General features: G+C 36.9%; 1 long non-coding RNA gene across 1 annotated transcript in view; it reads left to right on the top strand.

Moving 5' to 3' along the window:
• The window catches only part of LOC128311885 (uncharacterized), a 57,221-nt gene extending 32,243 nt beyond the window's left edge, over positions 1–24,978 (top strand). The window contains exons 2-3 of the long non-coding RNA XR_008290538.1: positions 15,352–15,391; positions 23,592–24,978. This is a non-coding gene — a long non-coding RNA (uncharacterized LOC128311885). The remainder of the gene's footprint in view (positions 1–15,351; positions 15,392–23,591) is intronic.
• The last annotated feature ends 1,772 nt before the right edge of the window (positions 24,979–26,750 follow it).

The raw sequence follows: 26,750 nt of genomic DNA, 5'->3' as shown, positions 1-26,750 counted from the left end.
AGATGAGATTTGTGTCCCGTTTAGGTCTTTTCTTGTCCTGCAAAATATCTCTAGGTCTTCCAACTATTCTTCTTGTTCCACAAAGCTTATTTATTCTAGAAACAGTCACTATTGTACCAGACACTAAGGAAGGCATTGTGAATTCAAAAGCAAATGTGACTATAAATCCTGCTAGAATGAAGACAGACAAGTGAATAGATGTTCTCTCAGAATGCTCTAGATTCCAGGCTCTTCTCTTGCCGTGTTTTCACCTCTAAACATACACCAATAAAACATGAGCGAGACTCCTATTTCAATCACATTTGATAATGCATGTAAAATTCTTGGAATTTCTTTTTTTAAATAGGACAACATGACAGTGAAGTTATATCTCCCTTATCTCACAGTAAGACATTCCTGGTTCTGGTTCAGGAAAAAAATATTGCAGAATCAGAAAAGCAAATATGCCTGATCGGGCAAAGGAAGAAAGCAGCAGAACTTGGAAGCAGGAGAGCAAAGCTGACTGGTTCCAAATCAGTTTAGATCACAGGAAAAACCATTTAATGTAATCTGAACCCAGAGCCATTGCATTTCCTATTCTCATAATCATGTGAAGTATCTTTTCTAGAAAAGACAATGTCCTTTTTTGGGCTCTCCTGAGACTCTGCCAACTGAATCACAAAGGAATCATTAATCAGTTGGGCTGCTTACCCAGTGACTTTCAGTATAATTTGAATGAGTTCAGTGGAATTACTTCGGTCATCCCTGCCCCAGCCACACTCTTTTCATTTCAATTTTTTTGACTGCACTGTATGCAAAGAAAGATGGAAATATCTGGGCACATAATTTCCTATCAGAAGTGGGAAGTGAGGTTGGAGGTCAGGACTCTTCCTTGCTTTAAACATTTTACCTCCTCCCCACATGAAGTTGGGACTTCTGATCCATTATCAATGGTTTTCCTGTTGTGCAATCTTATGACCAAAGGTCTACATTTACAAGGTGGCCGGTCAAGGTTAGCAATTCATTCTGTGACCACAGATTAGTTTTTCTCTATATACATAGCAAGGCAACTTCTGTAGACACCAAACCTTAGAAACATATCTTTACTAACCAGCCCAGACCTCTGGACTAGATAGGTTGTCTTCACAAGCTTGAAATCAGGAGAGATGTGAATGCCCCAATTTGCCCAAGAAAAAATACTGTGTTGGAGGGAAGGTACTGATGGTTTAAGGAGAAGATCATTATTGAATCAGCTTTTAATACGTCTTTCCAAGTAGACTCAGGAGAAATAGGTAGGTTCCATAACCCAGAGTGGGATTATACATGTCTCCCTGGGCCTCAAGCCAAAAGGAGAAGACTCTACTTATTGCTCTGAGTTACATGAGTTTTGTACCAGAAAAGAGCAGTTACAGCTTTAATAAAACAGACTTCTGTGGGAAAGAACTTAAAAGTTAATTTTAGGAATTAAATTTAAAAAAACTGCTAAAAATATGTCTTTATCATGATGTGTGTGTGTGTGTGTGTGTGTGTGTGTGTGTAGTGGTAAGGAAACACTGCAGTACTAGGCTATAAAATCTATTCCCTTCATCTCCAAGAGTGATCATGGGAAATGTATGGATTTCCTCATGATTTCCTGTTTGGAAAGATCACAACTAAACATGATAAGTGTGTCAAATACACATCCAACTTCTGAATAAATGAAAATTTTACTAAACAGTTTTGCTTTTGAATTCTGGGGACCTTCCATGCTCCATCCTGATTATTTAATTAATATCATGCATGAGTATATATACATAAGAATCCCAACAAAGGGAGTCATATTCATTAGAGAGCAACTTGGTTCTATCAATCCTACTGTCTTCTTTCCATTCAGGATCTATTTTTCTGAGTTTAGTTCCCTTTGTCTGAAATTCTCCCCCATTTTCTCAATCTCCCACTTTTTTTTAAACCTAATTCTTATCTTTTCTTTGGATATCAACCTAAATATCACTTCCTCCAGGAAGTATTTCTTAACTCATCTGATGAAATTAGAGTCCTTTTTTGAAAGCATTCATAACACCCTGTGATTTTCCTACACAGCAGATATCGAGTTTTAGTTATATAACATTTTGTTTAATGTTTATGTTTTCTACTAGATGCTGAAGCTTCATGAGGGCAGGAATAATTTTCACTGTATTTACTTCTGTATCCTCAGTGACTAGTAAGCACTCTGGTTCAAATAGATGTTCAGTAAATGGTTCTTTAAGCAGTGAGCAAGTTAAATAAAGATATAAAGTCAAGGAACAATATGATAATCTGAAATGAGGAAAGATTAAAAACTTTTAAGATTCACAAAAACATAGGTAAGCAACATGACGGTACCATTTTCAGCCAGAGATTAGGTAATAGCCATGCCATTCAAGTATGTACAATGAGTAATTCACTAATTCAAGAAAAATCAATTAAATATGGAATCTGTAATATATATTGGAGGAGGCATCAAGAATATAAACAACAAAATAATAACTCCATATATCAAGGGCTTACCCTTTGCCAAGTTACGCATGCATTAACTCATACAGAGATGAATAAGACATGATAGCAGCCTGAGGAACTCATCATCGAGAGGGGAAAATGATAATGAGTAATGCAAATAATTATCTCTAATTTAATATGTAAACATTATCTCTAATTTAGGATAGAAGTAATTACAGAGAGTTTTAGAAACCAGAGAGCATGAGAGAGATTAGTTCTGCCTACAGGCATCAAGGAGAGATTCAAAGAAGTGACATTAAGCTAGGTCTTGAGTTTAGCAGGTAGGTAAGAACAGAAGGGTGTAATTAAGGGTATTACTGAGAAACATTGCCTGAAAAGGGGCATGAAGGCTTGAGAATGGTTGGGATATTTGAGGAGTAAATGAGAGGTCTGTTGCAAAAGGGAAGAGAATGGGAAAGTAGTGCAAGACAAAGGAAGAAAAATAAAATTGCGGTCAGGTTAGAGAAGTCTTGGCATATGGTGCTGAGGAGTTTGGATTTGATGGTATTCTATAACCTGTATGGAGACTTCTAAAGATTTTTATGTGGAAGACTGAGAAGACCAAATTTATGTTTTAGAAAAGGACTTCTCTTTGATCCAAGACTTTGTGATAACCAGAAGCTTTAAAGAAGAGGTATCAATCAGCAAAATCTGGGCTTAGTTAGCAACTAGGGGGCTTATATGCAGGATAAATACCACATGATTTTGGCATTCAAAGAGAACTGATTCCACACTGATCTTTCACCACATTTCTTTTTTTTTTAAGTTTATTTACTTATTTTGAGAGAGAGAGAGAGAGAGAGAGAGAAAGTGTGCAAGTGGGGGGGAGGGATAGAGAGAGAAAGAGAGAATCCCAAGTGGGCTCTGCACTATTGATCCAGAGCCCAGTATGGGACCTGAACCCATAAATTGGGACATCATGATCCAAGGAGAAGTCAGAGGCTTAACCAATTGCACCCCCAGGCATCCCTTTCACCACATTTCTTTACAGATTGCAACTACCCTCAGCAATACCACCTGTACAAATCAAGAGTAAATATACAGTCACATAACCTCTCCCTTTTATACATTGGTGTAGTCAATATCCCAATGTTCACAACTGTTAATAAATGCATTTTTTTCATGTCTGGCATTATAAAATCCTAAAAGGTAGAATATAAATTTCACATAATTTGAATTCTAGTGAGCACATCAGAAGAAATTTTTTTCTTCTATGGATTTCTTTTAATTTCAAAAAGAAAATATGCTTTTAAAATATTTAAGTAGCATGTTAGTATATAAACCCACCTTCCATTGAAAACCACCAATGGCACGTGTTTTAATATATTATCATGCATTTTTCTATGCATAGACAAGCATATACACATATTTTTTTCCTTTGGGAAATGTACTTGCCATACTATGCATATTTTTAGCCATATAATTATTTTTTAATCTAAAAGACTATAATGGATAACTTTTCAAGTCAGCATTTACAAATCAATATTTATAAGCAACTATAAAGTTGCATACTACAAACATATCACAATTTACTTAGCCTATTTTTGTACTAATGGATATTTAACTGAGTTTCTAACTATTCATTCTTAAAAATTATACTGCAATAAATATCATTTGATTTTTGTGCACATTTTCAAGTATTTGTTAAAGTGTTCATAATTACTACTCTTAATATTGCTAAGTCAAAATGTGTCTGCCATGGGGAAACTGGGTAGCTCAGTTGGTGAAGTGGCTAACTTTTGGTTTTAGCTCAGATCATGATCTCACAGTTCCTGGGTTTGAGACCCATGTGGGGCTCAGCACAGAGCCTGCTTGGGATCCTCTCTCTCCCTTCTCTCTCTGCCCCTCTCCTGCTCATGCACTCTCTCCCTCTCTCAAAAGAAATAAATAAACTTCAAAAAAAAGTGTCTGCCTTTTAAATTTTGATTTTTCCAAATCATTCACCAAAAAAATATATTATACTACCACAAAGTATTTAATGAACTGCCCATGTTCTCAAACCTGTGTTTTCTAATACAAGAACCATTAGCTACATGTAGTGCCTTAAATTTAAATTTAATAGAATTTAAAATTCATTTCTCAGTTATACTGGTTATTTAAATGATCAATAACCCCATGTTGTCAGTGGCTACCATATGGGATACCACTGATATAGAACATTTCCATCATCACAGAAAAATTTTTGGGCAGTGCCACTCCAAAATATAGCCAACATTGGATATTATTGATCTTTTATGTTTTTTAAATGTTTACTTATTTATTTTGAGAGAAAGAGAGAATCCCAAGCAGGTTCCACACTGCCAGTGCAGAGCCTGATACAGGGCTTGAAGTCATGAACTGTGAAATTATAACCTGAGCTGAAATCAAGAGTTGGATGCTTAACAAACTGAGCCACTCAGACACCCCTGGATCTTTTATGTTTTCATCAATATGATGATTTAACAAGGTCTAATTTTAATTTTTATGTTTACTTGAATTGTAAACATTTTCCGAGTGTTATTATTTATATTTCTTTTAATGTTAAGTGTCTATGTATACTCTTTCTCAACTTTTCTCCATGATTTCTTGGCTTTTATTTTTAATATAAGACAGTTACTGAATGACTCACTATATCTATGAGCTAGCAGAACAAAATATAATTTGAATAATATTATGGTGACATTATTTGATCCATACAAAGGTTTCGAACTGGTAATAGTAATTTATTGCAAAAAAACTTTATAATATTATTCAAAATAGTACTAAAATTCCTAACCACAGCAATTAGACATCATAAAGAAATAAAAGGCACCAAAATTGGTAAGAAAGAAGTAAAACTCTCAGTTTGCAGATGACATGATACTCTATGTAGAAAACCCTAAGGACTCTACCAAACTACTAGAACTGACAAATGTATTCAGTAAGTCAAAAGATATAAAATCAATATACTGAAATCTGTTGCATTCCTATACACTAATAATGAAGCTGCAGAAAGAGAAATTAAGAAAATAATCCCATTGCAATTGCACCAAAAACAATAAAATATCTAAGAATAAACTTAACCAAAGAGGTGAAAGACCTGCACCCTGAACACTATAAGACACTGATGAAAGAAATTCAAGATGATGCAAAGAAATGGAAAAACATTCCATTCTCATGGGTTGGAAGAACAAATATTGTTAAAATATCTATACTACCCAAAGCAGTCTTCACATTTAATGCAATCCCTATCAAAATACCAACCACATTTTTCACAGAACTAGAACAAACAATCTTAAAATTTGTATGAAACCACAAAAGACCTTGAATAGTGAAAGCAGTCTTGAAAAATAGAAACAAAACTGGAGGTATCACTCCTCATCAGGGAAATACAAATCAAAACCACACTAGATATCACCTCACACCAGAGTGGCTAAAATGAGCAAATCAGGAGACTATAGATGCTGGAGAGGGTGTGGAGAAACAGGAACCCTCTTGCACTGTTGGTGGGAATGCAAACTTGTGCAGCTGCTCTGGAAAACAGTGTGGAGGTTCCTCAAAAAATTAAAAATAGAACTACCCTATGACCCAGCAATAGCACTGCTAGGAATTTACCCAAGGGATACAAGAGTGCTGAGGCATAGGGGCACATGTACCCCAATGTTTATAGCAGTGCTTTCAACAATAGCCAAATTATGGAAAGAGCCTAAATGTCCATCAACTGACTAATGGATAAAGAAGATATGGTTTATATATACAATGGAATACTATCTGGCAATGACAAAGAATGAAATTTGGCCATTTGCAGCAATGTGGATGGAACTGGAGGGTATTATGCTAAGTGAAGTCAGGCAGAGAAAGACAGATACCATATATTTTCACTAATATGTGGATCCTGAGAAACTTAACAGAAGACCATGGGGGACGGGAAGAGGGAAAAAAAAGTTACAGAGAGGGAGTGAGGCAAACAATAAGAGACTCTTAAATACTGAGAACAAACTGAGGGTTGATGAGGGGTGAGGGAGAAGGGAAAGTGAGTGATGGGCATTGAGGAGGGCACCTGTTGGGATGAGCACTGGGTGTTGTATGGAGACCAATCTGACAATAAATTATATTTAATAAAAAAATGGAGGTATCACAATTCCAGATATCAAGTTATATTACAAATCTGTAGTAATTGAAATAATATGGTACTAGAATAAAAAGAGACACATGGATCAATGGAATAGGAAACCCAGAAATAAACCCACAGTAGTATCATCAATTAATCTTTGGCAAAGGAAGAATGAATATACAATGGGAAAAAGAGTCTCTTCAACAAATGGTATTGGAAAACTATACAGCAACATTCAAAAGAAATAATTTGGAGCATTTTCTTACACCATACACAAAAAAGTGGTTTAAAGACCTAAATGTGAGACCTGAAACCAGAAAAATCCTTGAAGAGAGCACAGGCAGTAATTTCTCTGACATCGGCCATAGCAACATTTTTCTAGATATTTCTCTTGAGCAAGAGAAATAAAAGCAAAAATAAACTATTAGGCCTACATCAAAATAAAATGGTTTTGTGTAGGGAAGAAAACAATCAACAAAACTGAAAGGCAACCTGCTGAATGGGAGAAGATACTTGCAAATGACATATTCAATAAAGGGTTAGTATCAAAATATATTAAAAAAACTTATGTGGTTCAACACCCAAAAATAATCCAATTAAAAATGAGCAGAAGAGGGGTGCCTCAGTGGCTCAGTCAGTTAAGCATCTGACTCTTGGTTTTGGCTCTGGTTATGATCTCACAGTTTGTGAGTTCAAGCCCTGCATCAGGCTCTGTGCTGCCAGTGTGGAGCATGCTTGGGGATTCTCTCTCTCTACCTCCGTCTACCCCTCCCTCTCCCTCTCTCAAAATAAATAAATAAACAGAAAAATAAACAGGAGATATGAACAGACATATCTCCAAAGAAGACATACAGATGGCCAACAGATACATGAAAAGATGCTCAACATCACACATCATCAGAGAAATACAAATCAAAACCATGAGATATCACCTCACACCTGTCAAAGTGGCTAAAATCAATAACACAAGAAACAAGTTTTAGCAAGGATTTTGAGAAAAAGGAACCTTTTGTACTGTTGGTGGGAATGAAAACTATGGAAAACAGTATGGAATTTCCTCCTAAAGTTAAAAATAGAACTACCCTGTGGTCCAATAATTGTACTCCTAGGTATTTACCCCCCAAAATACAAATACACTAATGCAAAATTCAAAGGGATACATGCACACCTACTATTATTGAAGCATTATAGCCAAATTATGGAACTGATGGATGAATGGATACAGTGGTATAGATATACAATGGAATATTATTCATCCATAAAAAAGAATGAAATCTTACCATTTGCAATGACAGGGATGGAGCTAGAGAGTATCATGGTAAGCAAAAGAAGTCAGAGAACAACAAATACCATGTGATTCACTCATGTGGAATGTAAGAAACAAAACAAACGAGCAAAGGTTTAAAAACAAAAAAAGGGGGAAGGGCGTTGGGGTGGCTCAGTCAGTTGAGTATCTGATTCTTGATTTCAGCTGAGGTCATGATCCCACAGTCATGGGATTCAGCCCCACACTGGGCTCTGTGCTGAGTGTGGACCCTGCTTAAGATTCTCTTTCTCTCCCTCTGCCCATCTCCCATGCTTTTGCTCTCTCTCCCTCTCTCTCTCTCTCAAGAAAAAAATAGGGGTGCCTAGGTGGCTCAGTCAGTTAAGTGTTCAATTCTTGATTTTGGCTTAGGTCATGATCTCAGGGTTCCTAAGATCCAGCCCCATGTTGGATTCCATGCTAAAAGCATAGGACCTGCTTGGGATTCTCTCTCTCCCTTTCTCTCTGCCCCTCCCCCCCTTGCACACACTGTCTTTCTTTCTCTCGAAATAAATAAACTTTTAAAAATATAAAATTAATTAATTAATTTGTCATACACTCTGTTTCTAAAGTTCTCTCTTGTCTAGCAAAAAGTGGGATGCAGTATTGAAAGTGACAGATGGCTAATGTCCAGGGAAAGACAAGAGCCCTGAATAAGGGTCCTTGCCCTGTTTTTATTAGGATCAGAAGGTTTACAAACATGGTGATGGACATGAACAAAGAGATGATGAATCTGTGAACATTAGCTTGTGGACGTGAGGGAAAGGGGGTCTTGAGGATATTTGGGGTTAGGGGTTTAGGTTAATACAAAACAAAATCTGGGTGCTGGGCAGTCAGGAGGAATGTTGTTTACAGTGGACATGAGGCAGCATGTCTGTTTATCTTAGCTAGCCTAAGGGATGGAGTAAATAGGAGAAATAACCTTGAGGATAATAAGGCACCTTTTCTTTTGTTAACCATCTCCACTCTGGGCTGCTTTGCCTGCAGCGCAGTTGTCCATAGTCCAATTCACCAATTTACCTAACCTGGCCCTTCCTCCTGTGAAAGTAGCTTTTCCGTTATAGTACCAAATTGGGGGTGCTTTCACCCTGAATATCTAATCTTGTTTATTTCATATACCTATGTATTGGGCACCTTTGCACCATTCCTATTTTAGGCCTTTGCCTCTCCCTCTTTATTCTGGGGGCTCTGCACCCCCTCTCTATTTTGGGGTGCCTTTGCACCTTCCTATTCCTGGCACCTTTGCAGATCCCTATTATCAGGGTGCCTTTACACCCCCTATTCTTGGGGTGCCAATCTGATTTACCCAAACTCGGGTGTGAGCATTTTATGCCTTTGTATTTCTTTATGCCTTGTTAACCCATTAGTGCAAGCCCAGGTGATTCCTAAGCTTATCCCCCACAGTTAATCAATTTACAAAAGGAAGAGAGAGAGAGACAAACCCGGAAATAGACTCTTAAGTATAGAAGACAAATTCATGGTTACCAAAGGGGAAGTGGGTGGGGGGATGGGTGAAACAGGTGATGGGGAGTAAAGAGTACACTTATCATGATGAAAGTAAAATAAAATAAAAATGCTCTGTAATAAATAATAAATTATATATCTATTAATCCAAATAATTTTCTAAAGATCCTAGATTGCCAACACTTGATTAATAAATTTAGGATTATGAATAGAAACTAATTAAACTGATATACTTAATAAAAAATTCTCTGCATCCAGTTCATTTTACATAAACTTAACTTTATTCCTAAATAAAAGGCTAAAGAGGTTTTACTGATTTGAAAGACACACTGCATAGATCCTCAAATTTCTGGAAAAGGAAACTACACTAAGTAAAAATAGAAGTAAAAATATAAGTAAAAATGTATCTCTGTTTTACATGCAAAAATATAGAAGAAATAAAAATGTGTGTGAGATTTTTAATGCTTTAGTTTTCATGATTGGAATTTTGTGGTAACAATTACTAACAGCTGCCAGAAGACAAACAATAACATTTTCAACATTTAAAAACATTTTTTTAACATTTATTTATTTTTGAGAGAGAGACAGAGCACAAGTAGGGGAGGGACACACACACACACACACACACACACACACACACACACACACAGAATCTGAAGCAGGCTCCAGGCTCTGAGCTGTCAGCACAGAGCCCAATGTGGGACTTGAACCCACAAACCATGAGATCATGACCTGAGCTGAAGTCGGATGCTTAACCGACTGAGACACCCATGGGCCCCAACATTTTCAACATTTCTATAGTACTTTGTAATTTCCAGAGAATTTTCATATAAATCACTCCTGAGCCATATTAAACTAAAGACAACCATTAACGTTTGGGGAAAGCTTGAAAGTATAGAGTTAGAATTCTGGTTGAGAGTTTAACATAGAAAATAGAAAAATGTCTCTTGGAAACTTATCCTGGCTGGTGTGCAAGAAACAGGGTTGTTCTCATTGGTCCAGATGGTACTCAGCAGACGACTGCTATCCAGGCATCAAGGGGCAATGAGAAAACAATGTGGAGGCACCTTGGTGGCTCAGTCGGTTAAGCGTCTGACTTTGGCTTAGGTCATGATCTCACAGCTCTTGAGTTTGAGCCCCGCATCAGGCTCTGTGCTCACAGCTCAGAGCCTGGAGCCCGCTTCAGATTCTGTGTCTCCCTCTCTCTCTGCTCCTCTCCTGCTTGCACTCTGTCTAGCTCTCTCAAAAATAAACATTAAAAATTAAAGAAAAAAAAGAAAAGAAAACAATGTGCTCTGAAGGCTAGAAAAATACCAAAAGACCTGGGGTACACTCAAGGAATTCAGGGAGGTAAGAAATGAGTCAAGGTTTCAGAGAAATGTCTAAACCTGAGGTTCAGAAAGAATGGGCAGTATAACCCAACACGGAATCTATAAAGGTTTTTAGATCTATAAAACAATGATAGTAATAATGATGATGACACTGATGATGCTGCATAGCTACACTTACTCTTCACAATAATTTAATGAAAAACATAATATTGGCTTTGTCATTTTACAAAAACCAGTTCAGAGAGGTGTAATAAATTGCCCAAATCTAGTCAGGGACAGACTGTTTATTCCAGTCAGAAATATTTTAACTTGAAGTGTTATGCTCATAACCACTACTCTCCTGACTCTGGGGGAGTGAAATGGACTGAGGACCTGTCTATATCCTTAGGCACAACTGAAATGATTAACAAGAGTGTCCTTTAAGAATGGAATTTGTGCAGTTTGAACTCCAAGATTCCAGACACTGTGGGGAAGCAGTTTGAACTCTCTTTGGTGGACTAAAAAAAACATGGCTTCTGTGGAAGAGAAAGAGAAAGACCACACATTCTAGGCTATGGCCTCTGGCAGGGAGAAACCCTGTTCCTCGTTTAGGGAGTTTTTCAGAGGCAGAATATGTGGTGTTTTGTATAAGTAACAGACGTTTTTATTTAGAGGTGATCTTATCACCATGCAATGTCAAAAATAAGTTTATTTTCAGCCTCTCCATTAAACTCACCTCGCCTTTGCCTTTGTTCCCTGTACATCAAATACCTCAGAAGTCCCTGGTCCTGCTGTCTTTTCATCCTTCCAGTTTCAATGAAATGGAAAGGGAAATCTGGGGACATATTGAGGAGGAAGAACTTGAACCTACCTAAGGAGAACGGAGATGGCCACTGTTGTGGTAACAGTAATGGAGAAAAACTTGCAACAGAGAGTCCCCCCGACCCTGTGCTTGGGGTGTAGGTGGATGAGTCTACTCATCTACTCTCACTGTGAGATGGCACCACTTACTAGTGTTGCTTGACACTCTTATTAGCAGTCTACCAATTTAGTCCCTGATATACCTATACTTTGTTTTTTTCTGAATTTTCTCAAATGTAAATTTGAGATAAAGATATATATTTTGCTGGAGTTTTTGGAGGATTAAACCTGATGATTATGTAAGCATTAATCAAGTTCCTCATTCAAAAGAGGAAATTTAAAAGGTTTTTTTTTAAGTGGTGGTAAATTATACCCTCCTTACAAAATTTCTCTGAATTTTCAATTTTCAATTTTCTTATTGGTAAAATAAAGATACTAATACTGTCTTATTTTGAGAATTAAGAGGCATATAGGAAAGTGCTTGGCTAATAGGAGGTAAACAGGAAGTAAAAGGTATCAATGTCACTGTTTCCATTCTGTGCAATAAGAGCAATACTGGGTGACATCTCTGGGATCCTATCTGTAGTTTTCTTAAAAGCCTCAAATGTCTATGTAGATATTAACAACTCATTAGATGGCAGCTCCCTTAACTGAGAAAGGGTGTGTGTATGTATATGTATATGTGTATATATATGTATATGTGTGTGTGTGTGTGTGTGTGTGTATCCTAAATGTCTAACTATAGGGAATAATTGTGTATATTTCATGGCTTCTCTTTGATGGAATATTCAAAATAATAACTATTGTGTTCATAAAAAGATATAATCTGAAGCAAAATAATAGCAGATATAAGTTCTATGCTATGGTGAAGAAAAACATATATGCACACAGATAAAGCCTGTTAGCTCTATAAGAGCAAGAACCTGAGAGTGTGTGTGTGTTTGTATGTGTATGTATGCACCTGCACAAGTGTGGGCAAGTGTGCTAGCACATCCACTGTAGTTTTTCAGCAAAGCACATGGTGCAAAGTACTCAAATAACAAATGCAGGGGGGATAAAGGAACACAGAAACATAAAAACAATTGTTTTCAATGAGGTAAGGTTGAAATTTGCTTTAAAATTTTTCTCTATTGAGTTTACAATTAAAAATTTAGGTATTAAATATCATAGCCTCCTAGAATATTATAAATAATCCTCACTTGGATTGGTATGGCCCCACACCTACACACACATCTCCACCTCGAAGCAACCATTGTTAAAAATTTTCTGATTATCCCACACAATTTATTTATTTGTAAATACAAATATGAAGTTACACATATTATTTTACCATGTAACTTATTTTTATATCATTATGGCCATCGTTCCATGTCTGTATTTAAAGCTCTGTCTTCTTTTTTGAACAGTTCCAAAAATATTCCTTAGTATGGATTTTCCTTAACTTACTTAGTCACCCTTCTATTACTCACCATTTCACTTTTTTAAAAATTTTTATTTATTTATTTTGAGAGAGACAGACAAACAGAATGGAGAGGGGAAAAGACAGAGGGAGAGAGAGAATCCCAAGTAGAGCCCAATCCCACAAACTGTGCAATCATGACCTGAGCTGAAATCAAGAGTCAGACACTTAACAAACTGAGCCATCCAGGCACGCCACACCATTTCACTTTTATAAGCAATACTGTAATGAACCCGTAACCCATGGAATTGCCGGGTTAAAGTGCTACATTTTATCGATATTGTCAAATTGCTCTTAAGAAAGGCTATTTCCATTGTTGTGCCCATCAAAAATACAGCAAAGTACCTATTTCTCCATGTCTTTACCCAAGGTGGATATGCTCAATCTATTACACTTTTATCACTCTTATAGGCAAAAATATCTCATTTTAATTTGCATATTGAATTAATTGGTAAGAATCTAAATTTTTTTATTTCACTTAAACTGCTAATTCATATCCCTGGTTCATTTTTCTATTGGATTTTCTTTCATTATTAATGAAGAATGTATATTTTTTCAAAGGGAAGATTGAAATGCAATCACTAAATAGCCCTGTTAAATTTATGTCTTTTCCCTGGGAGAAATAAATCATTTATAGCTGTGCAGAAAAGAAAAGCCCTGAGGGGAGCAGAAAGAGTGAGAATTCAAACTTGACAATTATAGCAAGAGCTAGCCTTGCCCTTATTTCTTTCTCATAAACAGGGGAAACCTTCTATTCATGAAGCCCAAAAGCAGGAAGTTGAGGATTAGACAGGGCTCTCAGTTTTCCACTGGGGAAGGAAGCTTCTACCAGTCCTTCCCATACTTCAGCTTGAAGGGATACCAATTTATTCATTCAACAAGTGATTGCTAATTAATGGGGATACAGCAGGATAAAATAAATGCAATCACTGCCCTCACTGAGCTTATGGTAAACCTGGAGAGAAAAACAACTCATATTCTCCTCCTTCCTTCTCTTCAGTGGAGGTTGAGGAATAAGGTGGATAAATGAGGGGCAAAGATGGACAGGGATGAGTATACAGATTGATAGATTTTGGGAAACTTGTCAGAATGGGGAGAGACAAAAGATGTAGGGTTGGTAAACATGTGCTTGGGTTATTATTTATCTAATATGACAATGAAAAATGCTAATGTTATTTATTATTATTATTATTATTATTATTATTATTATTTAGCAAAGTTAACTGAAAACAGTCCTGTGTTTTTCTCTCTCATCTGGTTAAGTTTTCTGTGGATTAAACCTCCCCAACTCTCCTTACCACATTCCAGAGATGTCCATGTTTACATTCAAGTAATAGACAATTCTTACAGTGGTATTCACTTATTTAGCTGTATTACCTTGTCAGAAAAACCTGTAAGTCCTTGGTGCTTTCCATGTTAGAAGAATTAAGCCTATTTCTGTCTATCCCTAAAAGTGTGAAATGTTTTCAAATGTTTTATAAATCCTCACCTAAAATAAATTTCTAAATTTAAAACTGTGATTGCCGCATGTCAAAACTAAAAGAATAAACTTAGTCCAATTCTCCACTTTTAGACAGAAGAAAGCAAGACTCAAAAGATTTAAAACACTTTTCCATTAAAAACCTTCTACTCCTTTCTTTCAAACCTTTTGTTTGAATAAGAAAAAATGAAGCAAGGGTTAAAGATAAGCGAAGGGGAAATTAGTACAGGGTTTCGGTGTCATATGTATTCTGACTGAGCACGTGAGAGTTTTATCAGCAGCTACAGAAACCATTTCATCTTTTATAGGACCACCCTGGTATCTGTCAACTGTTCCTTTGAATCATTACCCCACCTTCTAGAGTGCCTCAACCCCTCTCACATCCCACAGTCCACCCCAAAGAATGATAGTATGTATTTCAGTGGTAGATGCTCTGGTTTCAAAAGAAAGGAAGTTAAAAATTATGCACCAAAAAATGAGAGATCTGGTCTTCTGGTTTTGTGAGATCTGCGAAACTGTTTAGCTTTTTGACTTTGAAGCTTTCTCTAATGGAAGACACATTTGTTAAATAACATAAATGTTTCTTGAGCTGTTATAGTTTCCCAAGGGATAAGTTGCAGAGAGAAGTAAATGCTCATGGTAATGTTAGATTTTTAAGGTGTTGGAAGACAGGAAACTTTCCTTGTGTTTTTATATGATAAAAAATTGGGCAGATTAGGCTGTGTTATAATGAAAGGGCATGGAGATTGGATGTTGACCTCGGATGCAACATCACCCCTGAGAAGCTGTGGGTTGTCTACAGGTTGATAATGTGCACATTGTTATACCTATATCAGGTTTTTACAAGGATTGTATCTTTTAAAAATTAATGCAAAATATGCAAAATAACAGGTGCTCTTCTCTTCACAGTAGAATTCAAATAACCAAATTTCAATTGGCTGCAATTTCGGTACGTCTTTATGTAATGGAATTATCTTCCTAAATCTAATTCAGAGACTTTCATCATTACAAAATACTCTTTCTTAATCATTCCAAGCCACATTTGATTAACACAGAACAGTTAAACCAAGGCACACCCAGTGAAACAGAATGACGTGCCCAAGATCACCAGCTAGATAGCAGTTAGGTTTGGCCTGAAACCCAGTTTTCCTGACTCATGGGCAGAGAATGCCAACAGCTGCTTCTCAAAGATGGAGTGCAATAGTCCTTGCTACCTTTTCTAATAAAAATAACCGTTCAAATGAGTTTCTTAATGTCATTGACAATCTGTGTTTCACCTCCATCTCAGGAGCACTACCTTTAGAGTTAGTTGCTAACATATGTTTCTTCCTTCCTTCCTTCCTTCCTTCCTTCCTTCCTTCCTTCCTTCCTTCCTTCCTTCCTTCCTTCCTTCCTTCCTGTTTAATCCAAGCTAGTTAACATATAGTGTAATAATGGTTTCAGGGGTAAAATTTAATGATTCATCACTTGCATATAACACCCAGTGCTCATCCCAACAAGTGCCCTCCTTAATGCTCATCACCCATTTAGCCCATCCCCTTACCCAGTACCCTCCAGCAACCCTCAGTTTGTTCTATGTAGTTAAGAGTCTCTTATGGTTTGCCTCCCTCTCTGTTTTTATCTTATTTTCCTTTCCCTTCCCTTATGTTCATCTGTTTTGCTTCTTAATTTCCACATATGAGGGAAATCATATGATATCTTTCTCTGACTTACTTATTTCACTTGGCATAATACATTCTAGTTCCATTCACATTGTTGCAAATGGCAAGGTTTCATTCTTTTTGGTTGCCAAGTAATATTACATTATATATATATATATATATTTATATATATATATAAATATACATATATGTATATATGTATATGTATATACATATATGTGTATATGTATATGTATGTATATACATACATATGTATATAATATATATTATATATATTATATATATGTATATATATTGTATATACATTATATATGTGTGTGTGTGTGTGTATATATATATATATATATATATATATATATATATATATATATAATATATACGCCACATCTTTATCCATCTATCAGTCAATGGACATTTGGGCTTTTTCCATAATCCAGCTATTGTTGATAGTGCTCCTATAAACATTGGGGTACATGTGCTCTCTTTAAATCAGTGTTTTTGTGTCCTTTGGATAAATACCTAGTAGTGCAATTTCTGGGTCATAGGGTAGCTTTATTTTTAATTTTTTGAGGAACCTCCATACAGTTTTTGAGGGTGGCTGCACCAGTTTGCATTCCACCAACAGTGTAAAAGTGTCCCCCTTTCTCCGCATCCTCGCCAACATCTGTTGTTGCCTGAGTTGTTCATTTTAGCCATTCTGATTGGTGTGAGGTGGTATCTCATTGTGGTTTTGATTGGTATTTCCTGATAATGAGTGATGTTGAGCATCTTTTCATGTGCCACTGGTCCTCTGGATGTCTTCTTCGGAAAAGTGTCTGTTTATGTCTCTTGCCTATTTCTTCACTGGATTCTTTGTATTTCTGTATATGTCTTTACATAAATTTGCATCTTAATCAAAATAAGACTTCTTAATACATACATGTGAAAAAGAACCATGCATTTGAATATGAGACATAATGCTCATTTACATGTGTTTTGTGGCATTTTACCCCATAAAAGAACTTCATTTGGTCTGTATTTGGAAATCCTGTATATATACAGTTCATTTTATTATTGTTGGGTTTTTTTCATGTCACTTTTCTCAAAAGAACTGTAAATTCTTGAAGGCAGATAGGAAGTTTCTTGGAAAAAATATGAAGACCAATGTTGTTCATATTGCTTTCCCCTTTCCTTCCCTCTAGCTTTCAGGAAACCTCCCACAATTGAGGGGCCCCCTGCTATGATGTTCTCTCTGGGCTTTATCCAAATATGAATCCCTTTGTCACTCCTATTTCTTTTTTCCTTTTAATGTTTATTTATTTATTTTGAGAGAGAGAGAGAGAGAGAGCACAAGAGTGTGGGACAGGGCAGAGAAGGAGGAAGAGAGAGAATCCCAAGAAGGCTGTGCACTGTCAGTGCAGAGCCCAATACAGGGCTCAATCTCACAAATCGTGAGATCACAATCTGAAACAAAATCAAGAGTTGGATTCCTAACTGACTGAGCTACCCAGGCACCCCTTTCACTCCTATTTCTACTATTATTGTTAAAGAGGTTGTATGGAAAAAATAATTCTAACCAACTGTGAAGTTAGAAGTGATTTTTTAGGGGTGCCTGGGTGGCTAAGTCAGTTAAGGGTCCAATTCTTGATTCTGGCTAAGATCATGATCTCAGGTCATGAGATTGAGCCCCTAATCAGGGTCTGCACTGAGCGTGGAGCCTGCTTAAGATTCTCTGTCTCCCTGGAAATGCAAGCTGGTGCAGCCAGTCTGGAAAACAGTATGGAGGTTTCTCAAAAAACTAAAAATAGAACTACCCTACGACCCAGCAATTGCACTACTAGGTATTTATCCAAGGGATACAGGTGTGCAGTTTCGAAGGAACACATGCACCCCAATGTTTATAACAGTACTATCAACAATAGCCAAAGTATGGAAAGAGCCCAAATGTCCATCAATAGATGAATGGATAAAGAAGATGTTTTTATTCACTAAGCTGTAGAGTTTTTTTTAATTCTTTTGCCTCTATATATGGAATAATAAAATTGTGGAATCTAAAGTAAATTAGAGTTTAGACAGCCAACTAGTCTTAAAAAAAAATACTTCATAGAAAATGGAGCCCAGAGAAATTATGATAGCTAATTAGTGGCAGAAACTTCCCTAGATTGGCTGATAGTTTTGATAAGGAAAAGTCTGAGTCACTATGTAGGCAACTTCCATTTTCCACTCAACTATGAATATCATGTACTCATTATAGTAATTCTTGCTAAAACAGCATTAAGAATTAGTAGCAGTGGGGTGCCTGGCTGGCTCACTTGGAAGAGCCTGACTCTTAATCTCAGGGTCATGAGTTGGGGCCTCACGTTGGATGTAGGCATCACTAAAAAAAAAAAAAAAAAAAAAAAAAAAAAAAAAGGCTTTTTAAAAAAAGAATTGTTAGCAATAAAATAATTAAAAAATAATAGTCATTGGGGTTTTGGGTGGACAATTCTCCACAGCATTTCTATATATTTGTTGTGGACTACCTTTTCAAGGTTGTTCCCACAGCAGAAAGCCATGAAAACCAGAAATCTGTCTCCCTACAGGTGAAATGACAGATTTGTTTACTGATCAGAATAAGAAAGGTGAGATCTTTCCCTCTTCTCCCAGGCGATATTTCAGGGTAATGAAGATAATATCTTTCTCTGGAGGGACATGAGACTGATTTGCCAGTAACCCTTATATAAAATGGGGATACCTTCTGAGAGTTCCTCAACTGTGATCTAGATCCAGAGGTGAGCAATAATATAAGAAAACATTTGTTATAATATACTTTATTTAATAATAATAAAAGAAGAAGGTGGCAATGAAGGGGAGGGCATCCCACTGCTACTAATTAAGACCTGAGCCAAAATTAAGAGTCGGATGCTCAACCAACTGAGCCACCCAGGCACCCCTACTTTAATGAATATCTTTATTCCTAACTTTTTTCTGTATTTCATATGATTTTTCATAGGATAGATATCCAGATGTGAGATTCTTGAGTCAAAGGCTAGAAATGTTGTTGGCTTTTTTTTTTTGAGATTCTTATTTCATATTACCAAAATGTTTTTTGAAATGTTAAACCAGTTTATGTTCTCACTAGCCATGTCTCAGTGTATTTTCATAACCATTATTTTTCACTTCTTCCCCATCACTCTTTGTATTTGCTTTTCTGAACCTCACACACCTCCTTAAATTCCTTCAGACTTTACATATGTTCTCCCTCTACTTAGAATGCTATTGGCATATACAACTCTTATCCTGCAGACCTCAGCTGAAATGTCATTTTCCTCAGAGAGTTCTTCCCTGCATTCCCAAGCTACCATACATCATCTTTATATCCAAATCTTACTGTTGTGGTACTCATCCTCATGTGACTGTAATTATTCTTGGCTTACATTTAAGCTCTGTGAAATCAGGGGTCTCATTTGGCATGTTCTTCACCAACCCCTGGTGCTAGAACAAAGCTTGACACACAGTAAACACTTAATAAATACTACTTGAATGAATTCACCTTTTTCAAAATTCATTAACAACAAAGTAAGGTCAGTAGGGCAATTACTTCTAATATGACACGGGAGAAATCACAGGGATAGTTTGAATTGATCTCCTCAAACTCTGCAAGTGAGTTAATAGCAGTGGTACAGTTATAACCTGGCTTTACTGGTCCTCAGAAGACACTTTTTTTTTTTTAATATAGTCAATACTTTGGTAAAATTTTGAATATTTTTGTTATTAAAAATAAAATATTCCTTCAAATTGGATTATCAGTTAGAGATAACCTTAGCGGGGCACCTGGGAGGCTCAGTCGGTTAAGCAGCCAACTTCGGCTCAGGTCATGATCTCGTGGTTTGTGAGTTCGAGCCCCGTGTCGGACTCTGTGCTGACAGCTCAGAGCCTGGATCCTGCTTCAGATTCTGTATCTCGCTCTCTCTCTGCCCCTCCCCTGCTCATGCTCAGTCTCTCTCTGTCTCAAAAATAAATAAAACATTAAAAAAATTTTTTTAAAGAGATAATCTTAGTGATTCTCTAAATAGATAATTTTCTCTGTCTGTAGAGATATAATAAATACCTCTAAATCAATTGTTTCCTGTTAACAGATTAAATTGAGCCAAATTAGGAATGATATGAAGTTGTTTTGATGGTCTTTTTCAACATGGAGTCTTGCTGCACTTCACATTGTACAGAAAATGAATTTTTTTTTGAGAGAGAGAGAGAGAAAGAGAGAAAACAAGCTGGGGAGAGGGAAAAAGGGAGAGCAAGAGAGAGAGAGAATCTTAAGTAAGTTTAACACTCAGCATGGAGCCCAATGTAGGGCTTGATCCCAGGACTCTGGGATAATGACCTGAGTGGAAATCAAGAGTTAGATGCTCAACTGACTGAGCTGCCCAGGTACCCCAAAAATGAAATACTTTTGTTTTGACTTTCAGACATGTCAAGTGAATGATGAGCAGATGAGTTTTTTATTAGCTCTTGCATTTATGCAACAGGTCTGTTGCCTAAACATAAATTTTTCAAAAAACATCAATAAAGAAATTCAAACATATCACAATAATTCCTATTTATTCATGTTCTAAGCAACTAGAAAAGTCAAACTGTGGTAATGTGTCTGTATCCTTTTTTTTAACTGAGTTTTTTAATGTTTATTTATTTTTGAGAGAGAGACAGAGCATGAGCTGGAAAGGCGCAGAGAGAGGGAGACGGGGAATCTGAAGCAGGCTCCAGGCCAAGCTGTCAGCACAGAGCCCGATACGGGGCTCAAACTCGTGAACTGAGAGAACATGACCTGAGCCGAAGTCAGAGGCTCAACCGACTGAGCCACTCAGATGCCCCTGTATCCTTTTATAAGGAGAGGCCAATGATAAATAAGTTTATGTAAGAAATTTATTTTAATGTTTATTTATTTTTGAGAGAGAGAGAAAGAGAGAGAGAGAGGACATGAGCAGGGGAGGGCCAGAGACAGAGGGAGACAGAAGATCTCTGCTGACAGCAGAGAGCCTGATGCAGGGCCCAAACTCACGAATGGTGAGATCATAACCTGAGTCAAAATCAGATGCTTAACCAACTGAGCCACCCAGGCACCCCAGGAAATTCGTTTTTTAAAGCAATTCTCAGTATGTGCCATATTGTGGTATAATGGTATAATGGAACTGACTAGGTTCAAGATATTACTCAATCTGTATATCATAAAACCACGAAACATGAACCAATGCTTATAGTAATGTCCATCAAGAGTAGCCATGCTCTAATTTCAGAGCCTTCAGTTTTCTAGAGGATTTGGGGACTATCCAGGTTTCTGATCAGTTTCCCAAAGATCTGAGAGTCTTTGCCCTGAGCCCAAGGAATGGAACACCAACTTGCATATGGTGTTGGAAGAGGAAGCCACTGTTTATCATAACCTAGGGATAGGTGAAGCAAAAATCCACTCATTAAAGTTTAGACTCAAAATTTCTTCTTCCTGATTTTCAAAATGTTATTATCTTTCTTGATCCTCTTTGTGATTCTCTTAATTTTTCCTTCATGAACTTTTTTCTTGAGCTTATTCCTTAAATTTTGGTGATTATTATAACAGCTGTCTTCAGCCTTTCTCTGCTCACTATCCGTGCCCACACTGTAGTCTATGGACTTGCTTTGGGTGATCTTCTCTACTCCTTTAATGTCAACTTTTATTTGTCTTTCTTCCCAAAACACCTACTCCACCATCATTTCTTCTTGCTTAGTGACTGCAGCACTAGTACTATGCTGAACAAATATTTATTAAACAAATGCAATTTTTGTGGTTAAGTATTATACTTCTATAATCTATGGATAACCATTTATTCAGAATTTCTTCTTAATCTTCATAAAAATAAGGCAATGGGTATAGTGGGGGGAAAATGAGTGGTGGGATTCAGGCATACTTTGGGAATCAGCCCAACTTTCTAATTAAGCCACTTATTAACATGCATGGCATTTGTCAAGATACCTAATCTCTGTGCTCTAAACACTCTTTCATTTCTAAAATGAAGTGAATAATGCCTACCCTATAGTGCTGCTATAGGGATTAAACAGTATGCATATGTACATAGTGTCTACACATAGTAGACATTCAATAAATGGTCGTCATTATCATAAAAAGGAATTATACCTGCACATTTTGCCTCTCTCCATGATCTCACTTTCTCACTTTTAATTAAATTCCTCTGTCCCTCTTAATTTACTACTAATAACTCTTATCAATATTCCGTACACTACATGGGTGAGAAGGCTTGTTAAAATCATAAAAGTCAGGAAGGAAAAAATATAAATTAAAAACCTAAAGCATCCAACAACAGTGTGAATTTGCATCCCAAGCATTCTCTCCCTCAACGCTCAAAGTTAACTGAGTCTTGGAGCACAGCAATATGCAGGACTGGCAAACTACCAAGTTTTGGAAGGTACTTTTGAGGATGCAAGTTTAGGTAGAATTTCCAGGGGAGAGAGCTATTGTGGGACATCTATGAATAGGTAAAAAGAATATGTTCCAAAGAGATATACTTACATGGAAATGTATCAGATTACAAAGCAATTAGAATATTAAAAAATAAACAGAGGGGTGCTTTGGTGGTTCAGTTGGTTAAGTATCCAACTCTTGGTTTTGGCTCAGGTCATGATGTCACGGTTCATGAGATCGAGCTCTCAGTTGGTATACGTGCTGACAGTGTGGAGCCTACTTGGGATTTTATCTCTCTTCTCTCTCTGCCCCTCACCTGCTCACACTCTCTCTTGCAAAATAAACATTAAAAAAAAAAGAAATAGATAACTAAGAACTTTATTAGAATTATGTTACATTAAAATATTTCAACCACTCTTTCAGAATTGAAAGATGCATTAGACAAAAAATAACTATAGTCACAGAAAGACTTAATTCAATCACTTTGTATATCAGTTGCCTTGAGTAAAGAAAATGTAATATTATATGTTGCTTTTATAGACCTGCCATAAAATTTGCTACAAAGAAAGTAATAAAATTTTAAGTGCTGATATTTTACAGAATATAATCTAAGAAAATAAGTTAAATGAAAACTTAACTACTTAAAATAAGAGACTCCTAGATAACCTATGGAGGCAATTGGAGTCTAAATCTAAATTAAAAACGTTTTAAATGACAAGGGGAAAAAAAGGATTTCACACTGTTCATACTGTAACTTGTGAGATACAGTCAGTTCGTCTCAGAAAAGAAGTGTGGGCCTAATATACCTTTATTATTAAAGGAAAGAGTGAAAATGAGCTGCTAAGTATTCATGCTAATTAATTAAGGAAAGAAAGATAAAATGAACCAAATGAAAGAGAACTTACTACAAATAAAAGATGAAATTAATTCATTAAAAAATGTGAAAATTATCACAGGAAACCACACTAAAATGGAGTCAGGAAGTTTTTGCTGTAGCTTGTTTGTCCCAGACTACAATTCTCTGCTATTCCCCAAAACGACCATTTTCACTCGTAAAATAACTGGTAGTTTTATTTTAGGGTTTATATTGGTGATCAAATGTGGGATCCAGAGCAAACCTCCAAAGACCCCCAGGCTGGAGAGCCAACATCAGACAATGCCCACAGAGCCAATGGGGCTCACTGCTTTCTCACTGACCCATGAGTTGGAAGGTAAGTTTTCTCCTGGATTTTGAGCTCCATGCTTTGTGTTTGAGCTCTTTAGGCTTTGTTTGGGATCTTTGTTTTTGTTTTCGTTTTTATCTCAGAGTAATAGTTTGGCCTCTCATACAACTCCTTTTCAGAATTGGATTGTTCCTGATGGAACCATGCTGGCCTTTGGTCTGACTCGTTTTCAGAATCAGACTGTTCTTGTTGGACTGGTGCCAGGAGGAAATGTGCAGGCCTCCAATCCCACTGTTTGGGATCAGACTCTTCTGGTTGGAACTGTACCTGTTGGAATTGTGCTAGCCTTCAGTCAACCTGTTTGGGATCAGACTCTTCCTGCTGAAACTGTGCTAGCATTCTGTGGACTCCTTTTAGGAACTGGCCCGCCAGCCTTTAGTCCAATTTCTTCCGAACCGGGCAATTCCTACTGGAACTGTTCTGGCTTTTGGTCTGATTCCTACTGGAACCAGGCTATTGCTTTTGAAACTGGTATTTAGAAATGTTTCTGTTTTCTCTAGAAAAAGCTTTAATAAATGGGATCCCAATCACCAAATGCTTTGAGGGTGCCCCCCTCACTTGGACTTGGGCCAGTTTTATGTTTAAAAACTATGGTCCCTCCTCATGTGCATTTCTCACTAAGTAGTCTGAGTTGTCCAAAAGTAATTTAGAACTTCAATGGCCATTGTGGGGGAACTTTACCTCTCTCCAAACTTATTCTACTCAAAATTAAATTAGAAAGTTGTGGTTCCAAAGAAAAAAAAGAAAAAGAAAAAAACATCTGAACAGGATGCATATTTTTAAATGGTACCTTGAAGCTTCCAGATGTTTTCGGGACTCTAAGTTTGCGTCTTTGCAAAATACCATTTCTAAGTTAACCGGGGCAAACCACTGAAAGAAGTCAAAATGGCTTCTGAGGCCTCTTGTTCCCCACCCCAACTTTTTTGTCTGCAGACACGTGGCAGCCATCTTATGCTCAGACCTCACCTTTAGCACTATTTTCCTCTATTCTCTCTGCTGAACTTCCCTTTTCCTCTGAATCTCTCCCGCTCACTCCTCTTCTGAAACTATTGAAACTTGCCTCTTTAAAGTTAAATCTTCAGAAGATCTAAATACACCTCAAATTTCTTATGTTCCCTGGACTAAGGCTAAAATGCAAGTCATAGTTAAGGAGTTGCTCAAAGTGACTGAGGACCCACATAAGTTTGCAGAAGAATGTAGCATAGCTATTGAAATTTACCAACCTAGTTTCTCAGGTTTATATCAATTAGTCCACATACCTGTTGGTGAGGATCAGGCCAAGCCTTGGATGAAACTAGTCAGAAGGGAACATCCTGAAAGGGATTTAGAGAAACAGACTCCTGACTTTGGGGCAACACGATAGAAAATTCATTGGAAATCTCCACTGGGCTATTATAATAGCTTTTCCTAAGCCTGTTGATAGGAACAAAATTCAAGCTTCACACAGAAGTCTTGTGAACCTGTCTATTTATAATTATTACAATCAACTCCAAATTATCTTTTAAAAATATTCTTGTCTTCTTTTGGATATTGAATCTACCTGGTAGCATATAATTCTGCTTATTGATGAGCTAAACTGGAATCTTTCTCTCTTAGTCAAAAGGACCAGGATGTAATAGAAAACTGCCCACTCCAGATTTACTTAACATGGCAAACCAATTTACTTGCATCCTAGATGAGCTACCTAAAAGAAAGACCACTAAAATTCTTTTTTCAACTTTGGCAAATGGACGCCCCTAAATAAATCTCAAAACCTTCTAGTTTCTGTTATTATTCCAAACAGCCAGGGCATTAGAAAAATAATTGTTACAAATTTCAGCACTCCAGGCACCTTCTAACCAGCCTTTCTAGTGTCCTCCTAATTCCCAGTGATGGAACTCTGAGGAACTGGTCTCAGGAACCCCTCTGGGAACTGAGGAACTCTTCCCAATTCTCCCTATTAATCAGCTTGGAGAAACAACTCTCCAGATTGGGAATGAAATCTTTGCCCGTATGGACACCAGAACTACACTCTCAGTGCTTAACCCCACTGCTATAAAGCAGCCCCTGCCTTGGAGTATGAAAAAACAGTTCAAAAGTAGAGTCTAACAAATGTCAACAGGTCTCTGGACCTATTCCCTTTGTCTAGGCCTTTTGAGACATACCCTTTTCCTCCTTAGTTCCTCAGTTTATTGGGCTGAGATTTCTTAGAAAACTATCTTGCCAGAATTTCTCCCAAAAGGGGAAAATAATTCTATAATTTGACAGTAGTAATCAAAATAGCCAATGAGGGGAATTAAATGACCATTAAACATCTTTCTATGCTGTGTCTCTGATGGCATTATAGTTGAGACCAGGGACAATGATCATTTGTTCCTATTGGATCAGCTACTAGCCTCTTTGAGGGCAAAATCTTCAGTTGATGTCAGCAGAATCCACAGTGCACCTCCCATCAATATTCAAATAGAGCCCTCCAAATCTCATTCCACAATTAATACCCTATAAATAAAGAAGCCCTTCAGGGCATCAAATCCATAATAAAAGATTATGAAGTCCAGGGCCTCAACATCCCCTGCACTAGGCCCTTTAACCCCTATTTTACCTATGAGAAAACTGAACGACTGAGGGTGAAGGTTTGTCCAGGATCTTTGAGCAATAAATAACACTGCTATCCCTAGGCACCCTATTGTTCCTAACCCCCATGTGCTACTAACATCCATTTCCACTGAAAGCAAATTTATCACTATAATTGATCAATGCAGTGCAGTTTTAGTATTTCAGCTAAGAAGGATAGCCAATATCTTTTTGCTTTCACTTGGGAAGAACAAAAATACACCTGAACTGTAAATAATGCCCCAGGATTACAGAGAGAGTCCCTCTTACTTTTCACAAACCATAAAAGCTGATTTGGATGATATAAAGCTTTCTATAGTCTCTACCTTGCTCTAATACATAGATGATTTGCTTCCCTACTCCTATTTTCAAACTTCTTCATAGGAAGACCGCATCTACCTTTTGGCCTTAAAGGGACATAAA

The sequence above is a fragment of the Acinonyx jubatus genome, chromosome D1 (assembly GCF_027475565.1).
Source record: "Acinonyx jubatus isolate Ajub_Pintada_27869175 chromosome D1, VMU_Ajub_asm_v1.0, whole genome shotgun sequence".
Classification (NCBI taxonomy): Eukaryota; Metazoa; Chordata; class Mammalia; order Carnivora; family Felidae; genus Acinonyx; species Acinonyx jubatus.
This window is presented reverse-complemented; position numbering and strand designations above follow the sequence as displayed.